Source organism: Bos mutus, chromosome 10 (assembly GCF_027580195.1).
Source record: "Bos mutus isolate GX-2022 chromosome 10, NWIPB_WYAK_1.1, whole genome shotgun sequence".
In the NCBI taxonomy this organism is placed as follows: Eukaryota; Metazoa; Chordata; class Mammalia; order Artiodactyla; family Bovidae; genus Bos; species Bos mutus.
This window is the reverse complement of record NC_091626.1, coordinates 2,549,557-2,563,653: the sequence shown is the minus strand read 5'-3', so window position 1 is coordinate 2,563,653 and position 14,097 is coordinate 2,549,557. Positions and strand designations below refer to the sequence as shown.

Here is a 14,097-nt window from a genome sequence, read left to right as displayed (position 1 = left end):
GATCTGTGGGTTGGTCAGGAAGATCCCTTGCAAGAAGAAATGGCAACTCATTCCAGTATTCTTAACTAGAGAATCCCGTGGACAGAGGAACCTGGTGGACTACAGTCCATGGGGTCACAAAGAGTCAGACACGACTGAGCACACTCCCACCTCGCACACCACATTAAGTGTGCAATGACACACCACTTGTTCAATTGGTGATTTTAACTCAGATGATGAGACTGAGAGCTGACTTCATTAATCTCCTTACTTATATGAAGAAGTATTAAATGAAAGATTCTAGGCAGCTGCTGGTCATTTTGAATAAGAAGAAATGCCTTAAAGGGAAGCAAGAAAGAAATGGACTAGACATGAGAAAGAACTTCAAATTGATTAGATATTGAGAATATTCCAAGTAATGGTCATAAAATGGTCCTATCAGATACCTTCAAAGCAGAGAAAAACTTTTTTAAACTTTTACAAAATCCTCCAAGGAGACTATCTTCAATGGGTCCATAAGGTTCCTGCCTGTTCACTGAGACTTCATTGAGTCCCAATTCCCTCTGCTTCCTTAGGAGTGCATTCCCTGTCTCAGAATTTGAAATCAAAATATCAAGCAATTTAGATGTTGATTAATTAAATTCTGCCTTTCAAATTTTCAGGTATTAAAGAAATTATCCAATAAGAGGAATTATTTTCTCTGCACTAAGAATGGAGTGAGGTGCCATCACCATGTACACACTGCAAAGCAATATGCCCTCACTCTGAGGCACAAAACTGGTATTACTCATCTTTTCATAAATTATTTTAATTCAGTTCTGGAAAAACTTTTAATATAGATACTTTCCCTTTCTCCATCCACATACTCATTTGCATTTTCAGTTTCTAGGTTTGTAATATATATATTAAAAAATACTATTTAAATGTATAGTCCTTTGAGATTAACTGCTTTCTTCAGTTTACATATTTACAGAGAAATGGTCCAGGCCCAAAGTCACTGTAAATAATTGGTGGGAAAAAAGATCAAATTAGATCAATGTGTTTTTGCCAAAGCCCATGTGGCCCAGAAGCTTTTTTTAGATGTACATGGCATTGTATTCATCTATTGCTCTGTATTTCTCATTCTATGCTCATCTCTGGGTGATATCATTCATGCCCAGGAATTGTCAAGTGTTATCAAGAAGACCTACAGCCTTTACTCTGAATGCTGGACTCATCTAGCAACTGCAACCTGATATTTCCTTTTGGACATTTCAAATGCCTCTCAAAATCTACCAATTTAAACTTTAACTCATGAACTTTTCCTATGTCCTCCTCTGCTAAAACGCATGGCCTCTTCCAGGGATGTCTGCCTCAGGGACGAGAACTACCATCCACCCTGCTGTGCAAACCACAAAGCACTGTCACATTAGGGCCTGCTGATCTACATGTCCTAAAATATCTTTCACACTTGTTTTCTGTATTTCCAGTGGCTCCACTCTAGTCCAGCCTACGTTATCTGTTTCTGCAATATCCATCCTACTGCTCTCCCTGAATTCACACTTGCCTCCTCTTCAGTCCATTCTGGACTCTGTAGGCAAAGTGATCTTCTAAAACTAAAATGTCTCTTCCATCCTGAAAATGTTTTAGGAACAATAAAATCCTCAACAGGGCATAAAACAATCTTTGTGACCAAGCCCATTCCTCTGCTATGACCCATAATCAGGATATGTGTCTCCTGCTCTGTGCCCGAATTAGAGCCCTAAGTTTGCTATGTGTCCATGATATGTGTCCACTGATAAGTCTGACGCTTCACTAGACTAAACAATCTTAAAGGCGGGAATAATGTGCATTTTTCTCAGTCTCATTCTAGAAGTAACACAGTTCATAGCACCAATAGATGCCCCACAAATAACTCTTCAATGGGTGATGAACAGGTGACCTTTTATTGAAGGATAAGTAGCCCTCTGGAGATACAATTTCAGAAAGATATAGATTCAGGATATTACTTTCCAATGGAACCCTTCTACCTCTCCCAGAATATTTGAAATTCCAAGACTAAGGCACAAGGCCTTTTATTCCACTATTTGAAAGAAGGCTTAAAATAGAAAAGCCCTTGGGAGCTAGGGGAAATATATTTAGGCCCTGGAGACAGTATGTCAAAGAGAGAAAAAGCGAAGCTAAAAGGGAGGCTGCTTCCCTTGCAATTTCCCTGAGGCCTCAGAGGAGTTACCAGACAACAGATCAGGGTGTTTCTAAAGCTCCTTCTCCTTATAACTGTGGATTTAATTTCATTCCAGTTTCTAGACTCAATGCTGTCCAAGGGCAAGGGAAATTGAAGGACTTGGGAATCTCAGGCACTCCAGAATTCAGCTAAGCTTGTCTTGGCCTTGTAATTTAGGCATAAGATCTATGATTCTTTTTTTTTTTTTTTTTTTTTAAGGAAAAAACCATGCTTAATTGAAAAATAAAGCAATGCATCTGAAATAAGACTCTGTTTAACAACATAAATTGTAACTGCTGAGGCCTGTTAAGTGGTACTATGAAATTTAGGTATAAATTATCAACACAGTTTCTTCCCTTACCCCAATTCAGCCATCTGCATATTAAAAACAAGGACTGTCTCATTAATTTGAACTGTGTACCTATAAAGCCAATCTCTATTCCTAAACAACGGATCAAAGGATGGGAGGTTTTAAACAAAGATTTCCATACTGAGGAGCTCCCAGATAACAGCAAAGAAAGTCAATATTTTCCTTATGAAAAACTTACATGAGAGAGAGGGTGGGATGATTTGGGATAATGGCATTGTAACATGTATAATATCATATAAGAAACAAATCGCTAGTCCAGGTTCGATGCAGGATACAGGATGCTTGGGGCTGGTGCACTGGGATGACCCAGAGGGATGATATGGGGAGGGAGGTGGGAGGGGGGTTCAGGATTGGGAACACGTATACACCCGTGGCGGATTCATGTTGATGTATGGCAAAACCAATACAATATTGTAAAGTAATTAGCCTCCAATCAAAATAAATAAATTAAAAAAAACTTACATGAAAGACACATAAGACAATAAATGATATTTAACTAATCCACAAAATTTAAAACACAATTTCATCAAAATGACCTCTACAATTTTCCTTTAAAGACATTCTCAAATCTCAGAATGGTTTAACGTGACATACTGGAAGTACTATATTTTGAAAGAAAGTACTAAAGTTATTGACAGAATGTGGTCCACTGGAGAAGGGAATGGCAAACCACTTCAGTATTCTTGCCTTGAGAACCCCATGAACAGTATGAAAAGGCAAAATGATAGGATACTGAAAGAGGAACTCCCCAGGACTGTAGGTGCCCAATATGCTATTTGAGATCAGTGGAGAAATCACTCCAGAAAGAGTTTGTTGTTTCTTCCATCAGAAACAACACCGAGATGCGGATGTGACTGGTGATGGAAGTAAAGTCCAATGCTGTAAAGAGCAATACTGCATAGGAACCTAGAATGTTAGGTCCATGAATCAAGGCAAACTGAATGTGGTCAAACAGGAGATGGCAAGAGTGAACGTCGACATTCTAGGAATCAGCAACTAAGATGGACTGGAATGGGTGAATTTAACTCAGATGACCATTATATCTACTACTGTGGGCAGGAATCCCTTAGAAGAAATGGAGTAGCATCATAGTCAACAAAAGAGTCCAAAATGCAGCACTTGGATGCAATCTCAAAAACGACAGAATGATCTCTGTTCATTTCCAAGGCAAACCATTCAGTATTACGGTAATGCAAGTCTATGTCCTGACCAGTAATGCTGAGCTGAACTTGAACGGTTCTATGAAGACCTTTGTTGCTGCTAAGTCACTTCAGTCGTGTCCGACTCTGTGCGACCCCAGAGATGACAGCCCACCAGGCTCCCCCGTCCCTGGGATTCTCCAGGCAAGAACACTGGAGTGGGTTGCCATTTCCTTCTCCAATGCATGAAAGTGAAAAGTGAAAGGGAAGTCACTCAGTCATTTCCGACTCTTAGCGACCCGTGGACTGCAGCCTACCAGGCTCCTCTGTCCATGGGATTTTCCAGGCAAGAGTACTGGAGTGGGATGCCATTGCCTTCTCCAATGAAGACCTATAAGACCCTTTAAAACTAATACCCCAAAAAGATGCCTTTTTCATTATAGGGGACTGGAATGAAAAAGTACAAAGTCAAGAAACACCTGGAGTAACAGGCAAATTTGGCCTTGGAGTAGAGTGAAGCAGGGCAAAGGCTAATAGAGTTTTGCCAAGAGAACACACCGGTCATAGAAAATCCTCTTTTCCAAAAACACAAGAGAAGACTCTACACATGGACATCACCAGAGGGCCAACACCAAAATCATATTGATTATATTCTTTGTAGCCAAAGATGGAGAAGCTCTATACAGTCAGCAAAAACAAGACGGGGAGCTGACTGTGGCTCAGATCATGAAATTCTTATTGCCAAATTCAGACTTAAATTGAAGAAAATGGGGAAAACCACTAGACCACTCAGGTATGACCTAAATCAAATCCCTTATGATTATACAGTGGAATTAAGAAATAGATTTAAGGGACTAGATATGATAGGTAAGAGTGCCTGATGAACTATGAGTGGAGATTCTTGACATTGTACAGGAGACAGGGATAAAAACCATCCCCAAGAAAAAGAAATGCAAAAAAGAAAAATGGCTGTCTGAGAAGGTCTTACAAATAGCTGTCAATAGAAGAGAAGCAAAAAGCAAAGGAGAAATGGAAACATATACCCATTTGAATAAAGAGTTTCAAAGAATGGCAAGGAGAGATAAGAAAGCCTTCCTTAGCAATCAATGCTAAGAAATAGAGGAAAACAATAGGATGGGAAAGACTAGAGATCTCTTCAAGAAAATTAGAGATACCAAGGGAACATGTCATGCAACGACAGGCTCAAAAAAGGACAGAAATGGTATGGACCTAACAAAAGGAGTGGCAAGAATACACAGAAGAACTGTACAAAAAAGATCTTCACGACCCAGATAATCACGATGGTGTGATCACTCACCTAGAACCAGACACCCTGGAATGTGAAGTCAAGTGGGCCTTAGGAAGCATCACTATGAACAAAGCTAGTGGAGGTGATGGAACTCCACTTGAGCTATTTCAAATCATAAAAGATGATGTAGTGAAAGTTCTGCACTCTATATGCCAGCAAATTTGGAAAATTTAGCAGTGGTCACAGGACTGGAAAAGGTCAGTTTTCATTCCAATCCTTAAGAAAGGCAATGCAAAAGAATGCTCAAACTACCACACAGTTGCACTCATCTCACATGCTACTAACGTAATGCTTAAAATTCTACAAGCAAGGCTTCAACAATACGTGACCTATGAACTTCCAGATGTTCAAACTGGTTTTAGAAAAGGCAGAGAAACCAGAGATCAAATTGCCAACATCTGCTGGATCATTGAAAAAGCAAGGGAGTTCCAGAAAAACATCTATTTCTGCTTTATTGACTATGCCAAAGCCTTTGGCTGTGTGGATCACAATAAACTGTGGAAAATCCTGAAAGAGATGGGAATACCAGACCACCTGACCTGCCTCTTGAGAAACCTATACGCAGGTCAGGAAGCAAAAGTTAGAACTGGACATGGAACAACAGACTGGTTCCAAGTAGGAAAAGGAGTACGTCAAGGCTGTATATTGTCACCCTGCTTATTTAACTTATATGCAGAGTACATCATGAGAAATGTTGGGGTGGATGAAGCTCAAGCTGGAATCAAGATTGCCGGGAGAAATATCAATATCCTCAGATATGCAGATGACACCACTCTTATGGCAGAAAGTGAAGAAGAACTAAAGAGCCTCTTGATGAAAGTGAAAGTGGAGAGTGAAAAAGTTGGCTTAAAGCTCAACATTCAGAAAACTAAGATCATAGCATCTGGTCCCATCACTTCATGACAAATAGATGGGGAAACAGTGGCAGACTTTGTTCATTTGGGCTCCAAATTCACTGCAGATGGTGATTGCAGCCATGAAATTAAAAGATGCTTACTCTTGGAAGGAAAGTTATGACCAACCTAGACGTCATATTAAAAAGCAGAGACATTACTTTGTCAACAAAGATCCATCTAGTCAAGGCTATGCTTTTTTTCTGGGTGAGAGTTGGACTATAAAGAATTGATGCTTTTGAATTGTGGTGTTGTAGAAGACGCTTGAGAGTCCCTTGGACTGCAAGGAGATCCAACCAGTCCATCCTAAAGGTGATCAGTCCTGAGTGTTCATTGGATTGACTGATGCTGAAACTGAAACTCCAATACTTTGGCCTCCTGATGTCAACAGTGGACTCATTTGAAAAGCCCTGATGCTGGGAAAGATTGAAGGCAGGAGAAGAAGGGGACGACAGAGGATCAGATGGTTGGATGGCATCACCGATTTGATGGACATGAGTTTGGGTAGACTCCGGGAGTTGGTGATGGACAGGGAGGCCTGGTGTGCTGCAGTCCATGGGGTCACAAAGAGTCATACATGACTGAACAACTGAACTGAATGTAAGATAAAAACAAAAGGGATTCTCTTTTCAGCATTACAAGATAATATTGTAAGTTTTAACTTTTAACTTATCAAAAGAATTTGTTTTTAGATGACCCACCTTTATTTTTCAATTAAAAATACTAAAACAATAGACTGAACTATAGACTTCCCTCATAGCTCAGTTGGTAAAGAACCTGCCTGCAATGCAGGAGACCCCAGTTCAATTCCTGGTTTGGGAAGATCTGCTGGAGAAGTAATAGGCTGCCCACTCCTGTATTCTTGGGCTTCCCTTGTGGCTCAACTGGTAAAGAATCCACCTGCAATGCTGGGTTCAATCCCTGGGTTGGTAAGACCCCCTGGAGAAAGGAACGGCTACCCACTCTAGTATTGTGGCCTAGAGAATTCCATGGACTGTATAGTCCATGGGGTCACAAAGACTCGAACACGAGTGAGCCACTTTCACTTTCAATTTTATTAATATATACATCAACTTATTGAAACAGTGACTTCATAAAGTTTTCTCCCTAAAGATGGCACTTTCAGGTACAAAGATGCAGACATCTACAGCCTTCAGATGTTTATTTTAAAAGATTCTTCAACAGCATTTTGATAGCTAGTTTCCTCATCTAGCTGAAGATTCACAAATTCTCCGTAATCAAACTGATGTCTTTTGATTTCGATGACTAACAAAATTTCGAGTAATCTGGCTAGATCGCCCCAAGGAAGAGATACACAAATAGGCCACATCCCAGGAAGCATTCTGAAAGGTGATCACTGTCACAGTGATCCAGGAAATGCTCTCTCATCATATTTGATTCTTGACACAAAGGACACTTTAAAGTGGGATGCCCAGAAGAGCTTGTGTTCTCTTGGTAAGATTCTGTGTTGTCAGGTGTGGATGTTTCAGTCTTATTACTGTTCCCTACTGAATTTTGAGAGATCTTAAAGTTTGGAATGACAGAAGAAACACCATATTCCTCTCAATACTTCTTATGAGATTTGTAATGATGTCTCATGCAACAGAATTGAATCTGTTTTGCACAGCATCTGCAGCTACCAGAAAATTTCCTCATGATATTTTCAAGGTCTAAGGCCCATTCAGGACACAATCTCTCTCTCCTAGTTACATTTCCACGACAGAAGGGACAGTATATTCCGCTTTCTGTCATTGCAGTCAGGAAACATTTTCTACAGAAAACGTGCAGACAGGTCGCGATATACATGGGAGTTGTGAACACCTCCTGACAGACGGGGCAGAAGAAAACATCCTTGATATAGGATGAGGCCACAGAGAGCTCCTCACCCATGGTGGGGTATGGGGATGAAGGAAACCACAGGGGCAGTGGCCAAAGTAGTGGGTGACCAGGGTTCGGACCCCCTGCATGAACCCTGATATCTATGACTCTTATCCCAATCCTTCTGTTTGAAATTTCTGCCCTAGTGCTAACAACTTGTGCACAATTGTTATTTCTAAGATCTGTGTCTTTTATATCTTGTCCAGTACTGTCTGCTTCCTTGTGTCCCTCCAAGTTCAAGAGCTGCAGTACTGGTAGGAATCCCACCCCTAGACAGAATATGCTTTGTAGTTTCTAGTTAGTTGCTCAGTTGTATCCAAATCTTTGCCACCCCAAGGAATATAGAATGCCAGGCTCCTCTGTCCAAGGGATTTTCCAAGCAAGAATGCTTGAATGGGTTGTCACTTCCTTCTCCAGGGGATCTTCCCGACCCAGGGATCACACTTGCGTCTCCCGCTTGGAGGCAGGTTCTTCAGCGCTGAGCCATCTGGGAGCCTCGAGAGGTCATGGCAGAAGCTGGCAAATCCTTGGTGGCGAGTTTTTGCCCCAACTGCCTGGATTCTCTACTCCTCTGCTTTGTCAGGACATCAGTTCAGTTCAGTCGCTCAGTGGTGTCCGACTCTTTGCAACCCCATGGACTGCAGCACGCCAGGCCTCCCTGTACATCACCACCTCCTGCAGTCTACTCAAACTCATGTCCATTGAGTCTGTGATGGTATCCTAACCTCTGATCCTCTGTCTTCCCCTCCCTCGCCCACCTTCAAGCTTTCCCAGCATCTAGGTTTTCCCAGTGAGTCAGCTCTTCGCATCAGGTGGCCAAAGTAGTAGAGTTTCAGCTTCAGCATCAGTCCTTTCAATGAACACACAGGACTGGTCTCCTTTAGGATGGACTGGTTGGATATCCTTGCAGTCCAAGGGACTCTCAAGAGTCTTCTGCAACACCACAGTTCAAATGCATCAATTCTTTGGCACTCAGCTTTTTTCACAGTACAACTCTCACATCCATACATGACTACTGGAAAAACCATAGCCTTGACTAGATGGACCTCTGTTGGCAAAGCAATGTCTCTGCTTTTTAATATGCTGTCTAGGTTGGTCATAACATTCTTTCCAAGGAGTCAGTGTCTTTTAATTTCATCACAGTCACCATTAGCAGTGATTTTGGAGCCCAAAATAATAAAGTCTGTCACTGTTTCCCCATCTATTTCCCATGAAGTGATGGGACTGAATGCTATGATCTTAGTTTTGTGAATGTTGAGTTTTAAGCCAACTTTTTCACTCTCCTCTTTCACTTTCAACAATAGGCTCTTTAGTTCTTCTTCACTTTCTGCCATAAGGGTGGTGTCATCTGCATATCTGAGGTTAATGATATTTCTCCTGGCAATCTTGATTCCAGCTTGTGCTTCATTCAGACCAGCATTTCTCATGATGTACTCTGCATATAAGTTAAACAAGCAGGGTGACAATATACAGTCTTGATGTACTCGTTTCCCTATTTAGAACCAGTCTATTGTTCCATGTCCAGTTCTAACTGTTGCTTCTTGACCTGCATACAAATTTCTCAAGAGGTAGGTCAGGTGGTCTGGTATTCCCATATCTTTCATAATTTTCCAAAGGTTGTTGTGATCCATACAGTCAAAGGCTTTGGCATAGTCAATAAAGCAGAAGTAGATGCTTTTCTGGAACTCTCTTGCTTTTTCAATGATCCAGTGGATGTTGGCAATTTGATCTCTGGTTTCTTTGCCTTTTCTAAATCCAATTGAACATCTGGAAGTTCACAGGTCATGTTCTGTTGAAGCCTGGCTTGGAGAATTTTGAGCATTACTTTGCTAGTTCATGAGATGAGTGCAATTGTGCGGTAGTTTGAGCATTCTTTGGCATTGCCTTTCTTTGGGATTGGAATGAAAACTGACCTTTTCCAGTCCTGTGGCCACTGCTCAGTTTTCCAAATTTGCTGACATACTGAGTGCAGCACTTTCACAGCATCACCTTTTAGGATTTAAAATAGCTCATCTGGAGTTCCATTAGCTCCACTAGCTTTGTTTGTAGTGATGCTTCCTAAGGCCCACTTGACTTCACATTCCAGGATGTCTGGCTCTAGGTGAGTCATCACATCATTGTGATTATCTGGGTCATGAAGATCTTCTTTGTATAGTTCTTCTGCTTCTTCATATCTTCTGTTTCTGTTAGGTCCATACCTTTTCTGTCCTTTATTGAGCCCATCTTTTCATGAAAAGTTCCCTTGGTATCTCTAACTTTCTTAAAGAGCTCTCTAGTCTTTCCCATTCTATTGTTCTCTTCTAATTCTTTGCATTGATCATTGAGGAAGGCTTTCTTATCTCTCCTTGCCAATCTTGGAACTCTGCATTCAAATGGTATATCTTCTTCCTTTTCTCCTTTGCCTTTCTCATCTCTTCTTTTCATAGCTGTTTGTAAGGCCTCCTCAGACAACCATTTTGGTTTTTTGAATTTCTTTTTCTTGTGGAAGCTCTTGATCACTGCTTCCTTTTCAATGTTACAAACCTCCTTCATAGTTCTTCAGGCACTCTAACAGACCTTACCCCTTGAATCTATTTGTCACTTCCACTGTATATTCATAAGGGAGCTGATTTAAGTCATACCTGAATGGTCTAGTGGTTTTTCCCACTTTCTTCAACGTAAGTCTGAATTTGGCAATAAGGAGTTCATGATCTGAGCCACAGTCAGCTCCTGGTCTTATTTTTGCTGACTGTATAGACCTGCGGTGGTGGCCAGGAGGAGTTACCCCACACTCGAGGCCAGGGGCGGTGGCCGGGAGGACCAACCCCATATCCAAGGAGCGGTGGATGCACAGGCGCAGGAGGGCCTAGAGGAGCTATCCCACGTTGAAGGTCAGGAAGGGCGGTGGTGAGGAGATACCCCTCGTCCAAGGTAAAGAGCAGCGGCTGCACTTTGCTGGGACAGCCATGAAGAGATACCCCATGCCCAAGGTAAGAGAAACCCAAGTAAGATGGTAGGTGTTGCAAGAGGGCATCAGAGGGCAGACACACTGAAACCATACTCACAGGAAACTAGTCAATATAATCACACTAGGACCACAGCCTTGTCTAACTCAATGAAATTAAGCCATGTCTGTAGGGCAACCCAAGACGGGCGGGTCATGGTGGAGAGATCTGACAGAATGTGGTCCACTGGAGAAGGGAATGGCAAACTACTTCAGTATTCTTGCCTTGAGGACCCCATGAACAGTATGAAAAGGCAAAATGATAGGATACTGAAAGAGGAACTCCCCAGGTCAGTAGGTGCCCAATATGCTACAGGAGATCAGTGGAGAAATAACTCCAGAAAGAATGAAGGGATGGGGCCAAACCAAAAACAATACCCAGCTGTGGATGTGACTGGTGACAGAAGCAAGGTCCGATACTTAAAGAGTAATATTGTATAGGAACCTGGAAAGTCAGATCCATGAATCAAGGCAAATTGGAAGTGGTCAAACAAGAGATGGCAAGAGTGAAAGTCGACATTCTAAGAATCAGCAAACTCAAATGGACTGGAATGGGTGAATTTAACTCAGATGACCATTATATCTACTACTGCGGACAGGAATCCCTCAGAAGAAATGGAGTAGCCATCATGGTCAACAACAGAGTCTGTAATGCAGTACTTGGATGCAATCTCAAAAATGACAGAATGATTTTTGTTCATTTCCAAGGCAAACCATTCAATAACTCAGTAATCCAAGTCTATGCCCCAACCAGTAATGCTGAAGAAGCTGAAGTTGAATGGTTCTATGAAGACCTACAAGACCTTTTAGAACTAACACCCAAAAAAGATGTCCTTTTCATTATAGGGGACTGGAATGCAAAAGTAGGAAGTCAAGAAACACCTGGAGTAACAGGCAAATTTGGCCTTGGAATAGGGAATGAAGCAGGGCAAAGACTAATAGAGTTTTGCCAAGAAAATGCACTGGTCATAGCAAACACCCTCTTTCAACAACACAAGAGAAGACTCTACACATGGACATCACGAGATGGTCAACACCAAAATCAGATTGATTATGTTCTTTGCAGCCAAAGATGGAGAAGCTCTATACAGTCAACAAAAACAAGACCAGGAGCTGACTGTGGCTCAAATCATGAACTCTTTATTGCCAAATTCAGACTTAAATTGAAGAAAGTACGGAAAACCATCGGAGAAGGCAATGGCACCCCACTCCAGCACTCTTGCCTGGAAAATTCCATGGATGGAAGAGCCTGGTAGGCTGTAGTCCATGGAGTCCCTAAGAGTCGGCCATGACTGAACAACTTCATTTTCACTTTTCACTTTCATGCACTGGAGAAGGAAATGGCAACCCACTCCAGTGTTCTTGCCTGGAGAATCCCAGGGACGGCGGAGCCTGTTAGGCTGCTGTTTATGGGGTCGCACAGAGTCAGACACAACTGAAGCGACTTAGCAGGGAAAACCACTAGACTATTCAGGTATGACCTAAATCAAATTCCTTATGATTATACAGTGGAAGTGAGAAATAGTTTTAAGGGACTAGATCTGATAGATAGAGTGCCTGATGAACTAGGGACTGAGGTTTGTGACACTGTACAGGAGACAGGGATCAAGACCATCCCCACGGAAAAGAAATGCAAAAAAGCAAAATGGTTGTCTGGGGAGGCCTTACAAATAGCTGTGAAAAGAAGAGAAGCGAAAAGCAAAGGAGAAAAGGAAACATATAAGCATCTGAATGCAGAGTTCCAAAGAATAGAAAGAAGAGATAAGAAAGCCTTCCTCAATGATCAATGCAAAAAAATAGAGGAAAACAACAAAATGGGAAAGACTAGAGATCTCTTCAAGAAAATTAGAGATACCAAGGGAATATTTCATGCAAAGATGGGCTCGATAAAGGACAGAAATGGTATGGACCTAACAGAAGCAGAAGGTATTAAGAAGAGGTGGCAAGAATACACAGAGGAACTGTACAAAAAAGATCGTCACGACCCAGATAATCATGATCGCGTGATCACTGACCTAGAGCCAGACATCCTGGAATGTGAAGTCAAGTGGGCCTTAGAAAGCAACACTACGAACAAAGCTAGTGGAGGTGATGGAATTCCAGTGGAGCTATTTCAAATCCTGAAAGATGATGCTGTGAAAGTGCTGCACTCAATATGCCACCAAATTTGGAAAACTCAGCAGTGGTCACAGGACTGGAAAAGGTCAGTTTTCATTCCAATCCCAAAGAAAGGCAATGCCAAAGAATGCTCAAACTACTGCATAATTGCACTCATCTCATATGCTAGTAAAGTAATGCTCAGAATTCTCCAAGCCAGGCTTCAGCAATACATGAACTGTGAACTTCCTGATGTTCAAGCTGGTTTTAGAAAAGGCAGAGGAACCAGAAATCAAATTGCCAACATCCGCTGGATCATGGAAAAAGCAAGAGAGTTCCAGAAAAACATCTATTTCTGCTTTATTGACTATGCCAAAGCCTTTGACTGTGTGGATCACAATAAACTGTGGAAAATTCTGAAAGAGATGGGAATACCAGACCACCTGATCTGCCTCTTGAGAAATTTGTATGCAGGTCAGGAAGCAACAGTTAGAACTGGACATGGAACAACAGACTGGTTCCAAATAGGAAAAGGAGTACGTCAAGGCTGTATATTGTCACCCTGTTTATTTAACTTCTATGCAGAGTACATCATGAGAAACGCTGGACTGGAAGAAACACAAGCTGGAATCAAGATTGCCGGGAGGAACATCAATAACCTCAGACATGCAGATGACACCACCCTTATGGCAGAAAGTAAAAAGGAACTAAAAAGCCTCTTGATGAAAGTGAAAGTGGAGAGTGAAAAAGTTGGCTTAAAGCTCAACATTCAGAAAACGAAGATCATGGCATCCTGTCCCATGACTTCACGGGAAATAGATGGGGAAATGGAAACAGTGTCAGACTTTATTTTTGGGGGCTCCCAAATCACTGCAGATGGTGACTGCAGCCATGAAATTAAAAGACGCTTACTCCTTGGAAGAAAAGTTATGACCAACCTAGATAGCATATTCAAAAGCAGAGACATTACTTTGCCAACAAATGTCCGTCTAGTCAAGGATATGGTTTTTCCTGTGGTCATGTATGGATGTGAGAGTTGGACTGTGAAGAAGGCTGAGCATGGAAGAATTGATGCTTTTGAACTGTGGTGTTGGAGAAGACTCTTGAGAGTCCCTTGGACTGCAAGGAGATCCAACCAGTCCATTCTGAAGGAGATCAGCCCTGGGATTTCTTTGCAAGGAATGATGCTAAAGCTGAAACTTCAGTACTTTGACCACCTCATGCGAAGAATTGACTCATTGGAAAA

General features: G+C 41.7%; 1 protein-coding gene and 1 pseudogene across 1 annotated transcript in view; both read right to left on the bottom strand.

The window, feature by feature from the left end:
- KCNN2 (potassium calcium-activated channel subfamily N member 2) overlaps positions 1 to 14,097 on the bottom strand; it is a 505,075-nt gene that overhangs the window by 431,799 nt on the left and 59,179 nt on the right. The window lies entirely within an intron of this gene.
- LOC102270388 (E3 ubiquitin-protein ligase RNF138-like) lies at positions 7,047 to 7,783 on the bottom strand (annotated as a pseudogene).